The following is a 5,273-nucleotide window of genomic DNA, read 5'->3' on the forward strand; positions in this document are numbered from 1 at the left end:
CAGCCGGTAATGTCTCCTAAGAAACATAAGTGTTCTGTTGTGGGATGTAATAATGAACATAGTAGTTTTCACTTACTTCCGACATCAGAGCCACTGAAAACGCAGTGGATGGATTTTATTTACGAAAGAAAGGCGCCACTCAAAATTCCAAAATACGTTTATGTTTGCGCGAATCATTTTTTGACTGACTGTTTTGAGAACGAGGGTCAATTCAAAGCAGGTCTTGCTTCAAAGTTAATTCTCAAGTGTGGATTGTTGCCTACTATTCGCGATCCAACGTCACCTCCAGAAGAAGTAAGTGTATTTAATGTTTTTTGAGCAAATAGTCATTTCAGTCGATGTCAGCCAATTCAATAACAAATGCGTCTAAAGTTGTTGTCGTCGTCGTAGAATGTCTGTGTATATAATTTAAACCTTGTTTGTATAGTGTGTATCCACACGTATATATATATATATTTTTTAAAGATATTGTATTAAAAACTGTGTATGTTTACTTAGCAAACGTTATCACAGTATTTGTGTTTGTAGTTTCAAAAAATTGCGCGAACGTTATCACAGTGTGTGTGTGTGTGTTGCACATCCATAATTGCAAAGGGGACGCGATTAAAACTCTATAAGTACATAAATGTATCAAATAACCATTCAGAGACATCCTGCTCCATTCTCAATTGTGTTTCTTCTGCCGGAGTCTCTTCATCATCTGGGTCTGATTCCGGTTCAAACATGTACGGCTGAATGCCATACAAAACAGCGGGTCTCTCACTCTCAGCCATTCTGCTTCTATCGACTGTTTATTGCCATAGGTATGCAAGTTACGCCCTCATCCAAAGGCAGGGCGGGGATATGCAGCTCATTTATATTTAAGGTGGTACACACCAAAACAGCTCTTTTTAAAACAGGCCCCAAAAATGACATTTTCAAATGGTTATAATAAATTAACTGTGGGGTATTTTGTGCTGAAACTTCACAAATACATTCTGGGGACACCCAAGACCAATATTACATCTTGTAAAAAGGGGCATAATAGGTGCCCTTTAATATATTAAATAAACAAACAACAAAATGAAAGTAAAAAACGGCAATGAACAAAGCAAAATATAAAGTTCAGGCCTGGTCCTCTCTCGTCCTTCACTGTTGTCGTTTCTCCCTTTATGCTTCTGGAGCTCCTCCGTGAGAGATACGAGACCGGTGCAGTGCGCACTCCTTAACAATCACGCCACCGGCCTTGCGCCGTTCTCTTACAGATTTTGCCCACCCTGCTTGTCACAATTGTCATCGTTTTTCCCCATTTATTTCAGTTCATTGACTCTAGCTTGTTTACGTTTATCACGTGTGTTTCTTTGTCTTTGTTTTCCCGCCACTGATCATTCACCATGGACACTATAATAATCATCACACCTGTTTGTCTTTTAGTTAATCATCTCTGTGTATTTAAGTTTCTTCCTCCTTCCTGTTCATGGTCAATTGTTGTCTTTGCTTTAGCACACTGTCTCACATGTTGGCTTGTTAATCGGAGTATTGTAATTATCCTTATGTTATTGAATCATCTTCGTCTTCTGTGGATGAAGCATTACAGAATAACCAACCTAAAAGTACTCGTGTGAGCCCCCTGCAGACAGAGAGCTACCACCTGCTTCGACGCATCAGCCAGAACCCGTAGAGAAGAGGTCAGACCTGACCCTCGTCCCGGAAGTGAATCTTCATTATGAGTCTGATCGACATCAGCAGGCGAGGGAGTCGTGACTACGGAAAATGAGGACTGGCTGATAGACTTCAATGAGGAAATATCGACTCCCATCCTATCCCATCTGGTACCTTCATCATCACTGTTTTTGGACAGTCCTAATGACTGCATGAACTATGAGTTTCCCATTTCATCAATCTGCATGGACTGTGCTATTGTTACCGTTTTTCTGTCATCTTGTGTTGCACCGCAAAGCTCAGTCAGTGCTCCAGGACCACCGCTACTGGATGTGTACTGCCCTGAGCCGTCTCCGGGGTGTCCCTGTGACGTCAAGCCGCAGGTCATGCATCCACCTGCAGCAATCGTCTCTGTTCTCTTTGCTCCATCTTGACCTGTCGGCTCTGTCTTGGCTCCTTCCAGCTTAGGCTCCACCGGAGACCCTCAGACTTGCGGCTCCACCGGGTTCCGTCATCCTGCCGGCTCCCCCTTAGTCAGTTGTCACACCACTTCCACCACGGATTTACTCTGGCTCCACCTTCGACAGTTGTCACAGTGACATCGCCTTGGCCCCCAATACCAGCGATGTCACTCGTTACACCGCATCTCCGTTGGTCGTCCCCTAGTTGTCGTCAGCCTCGATACTATCTGATTCGGAACTCCTACCTCTCTCGACTCTGCCGTGGGCTGTTGGCACTGTCAAGCTCTGGGTCTGTGCTAGCGGACCATCTCAACCATTGCTGCCAGGGGATCCTCGTCATCACATCACTCCTCTGTCATCTCCTGTCACCATCCCTGTGCCTCATCCTGTTTTCATCCCTTAACCACTTCTGCGCTCTCCTCCAAAGCCACCTCCCATATCTTCATCATCAGGGCGTGAGGTTGCGCCTTCCTGGAGGAGGGAATCCTGTCACCGTTATGTTCCATTTAGCTCAGTTCATTGACTCTAGCTTGACTCCATTCACCATGGACACTACAATAATCATCACACCTGTTTGTCTTTTAGTTAATCATCCCTGTGTATTTAAGTTCCTCCCTGCTTCCTGTTCATGGTCAGTTATTGTCTGTGCTTTAGCACACTGTCTCACATGTTGGCTTATTGAATCATCATCTTCATCTTCTGTGTATGAAGCGTCACAGAACAACCAACCTAAAATGGATTACCCTGCGAAGTTTGCAGCCATGGCTCAGAAGAGCCATGATTTTTTAACATTTACAAAGGAGTTCTGCCATCTCACCATCACCTGCCCCTTCGAGACTCTGAAGTCACTGTTCTGGATCGGGGCAAATTACCATCACCCTGTTGACCTCCCAGACACCACCGGAATGGACTGGAAAAAAGCTTTCATCCAGTGTCTGGAGAGCACTCTTGCCCAACCCAGGACACAGCCAGACCCAGAGCCCGAATCCCCACCTTTGACCGCAGAACACTCGTGTGTACCCATCGCGAAACATCAGCCAGAGCCCGAGGAGAAGAGGACAGAGCTGACCCTCACCCCGGAAGTGAAGCTCCATTATGAGTCTGACCAGGGGTGTGAGCCCATAACATCAGTGGACGAGGGAGTCGTGACTATGGAAAATGAGAACTGGCTGATAGACTTCAATAAGGAAATATCGATTCCCACCCTATCCCACCAGGTACCTTCATCATCACTGTTTCTAAACAACACTAATGACTGTATGAACTATGAGTTCCCAATTTCAGAATCTATAAATCACAAATGATCGTGAACTGAATGGTTTCAGTTCTTTGTGTTGTAAGTGATACCTTAGTGTCATACAAATGATCACCAGTCATCGTCCAAATCCTTTAATTTAGAATGACGAGCTGAAAGATAACTTAGATTTCTAAAACCTGCAGTAATCTGACAAGGAAAAGTGCGTACGTCTGATCAGACCCTGGCGTGGCTCTACGCACTTTTCCTCGTCAAAGACCACTTTTATAAATATGAGCATTGGCGTGGATTTAAGTGTATGCTTTTTAAAATCATTTCCAAATCAAATGTATGTTGCAATCTTTAGTTTACCAGCATCTAATGAAGCCAAGCAGTTTGAGAAACCAAGCAAGAATTTTGGTGTCCAATTCTTAGAGATGTTCTGAGAATAAAAAAGGAAGTTCTATATTTTACACTGATGCGATGACTAACATTTACTGTTAGGAATGAAGAGTAACTCCCTCTTCAAAAACACAGAATGACAAACGGTGCATCCGTGAACTGAATGACTGATGTGCCTTGTTAGTTTAGTCATTCAAGATGTTTGGTGTGAAGTTTGTTTGACTCTGTAATTCAATCCTGTTGATTAAGCAGTTTTCATGGTAACTGATAATCATTTCTCTTTTTGTGTTTTCAGTCAACTCAGTGACTTATTCAGTCATCAGGCTACACAGTTTGACTGCCGAAAAAGAGAAAATATCCATTGAGCAGCAGTTGTGTGAGTGATGCCAGAGGTCAGAGAAGAATGACCAGGGCTGCGTTTCTCAAAAGCATCGTAAGCCTAAGTAGATCAGAGAGTCCATTGCCACCAATGGTCTCAACAATCAACTTAGGCTTGTGATGCTTTTGGGAAATGCAGCCCAGACTGGTTCGAGCTGATAGAAAGGCAACAGTAACTCAAAAAAGCACAAATAAGCACAACTGAGGTCTGCAGAAGAGCATTTCTGAACAACACATCCAACCTTGAAGCAGATGAGCTACAGCAGAAGAAGACACACCATTGCCACTCCTGTCAGATAAAAACAGCAAACTTAGACTACAATTCACATGGGCTCACAAACATTATACAATAGAAGACTGGAAAAACCTTGCCTAGTCTGATGAGTCTGGATTTCTGCTGCAACATTCAGCGTGGATCCATCCTGCCTTGTTTCAGTGGTTCAGGCTGCTGCTGTAATGGTGTGTTTTACATTTTCTTGCCACACTTTGGGCCTCTTAGTACCAACTGAGCATTGTTTAAATGCCACAGCCGACCTGAGTATTGTTGCATGTCCATCTCTTTATGACCACAGTGTGCCCGTCTTCTGATGGCTTCTTCCAGCAGGATAACGCACCATGTCACAAAGCTCAAATCATCTCAAACTGGGTTCTTGAGCATGACAGTAAGTTCACTATACTCAAATGGCCTCCACAGTCACCAGATCTCAATCCAATAGAGCAGCAGATTCACATCATGGATGTGCAGCCGACAAATCTGCCAACATATCTCAATATGGACCAAAATCTCTGAGGAATGTTTCCAGCACCTTGTTGAATCTCTGCCATAAAGAATTAAGGCAGTTTTGAAGGCAAAAGGGGTCCAACCCGGTACTAGCAAGGTGTACCTAATCAAGTGGCTGGTGAGTGTACTTTTCTTGGCAGATTCTGAGGAACAATCAAATGGTAATGATACATGGGGCAACTGTTTTGAGCAATGTTGCCAGGCAATGATGCTTAGGCACTTTCCCATTGACAATGTGCAACAAATTTCTGATCTAAAGCATCCAGATAGAAATTTGTTACCCATTCTCAATGGGAAAGTGCCCAAACATCATTGCTCGGGGACATTGCCTGGCAACATTGCTCAAAAGTTGCCCCGTGTATCATCCCCTTTACCC

Source organism: Megalobrama amblycephala, linkage group LG18 (genome assembly GCF_018812025.1).
Source record: "Megalobrama amblycephala isolate DHTTF-2021 linkage group LG18, ASM1881202v1, whole genome shotgun sequence".
In the NCBI taxonomy this organism is placed as follows: Eukaryota; Metazoa; Chordata; class Actinopteri; order Cypriniformes; family Xenocyprididae; genus Megalobrama; species Megalobrama amblycephala.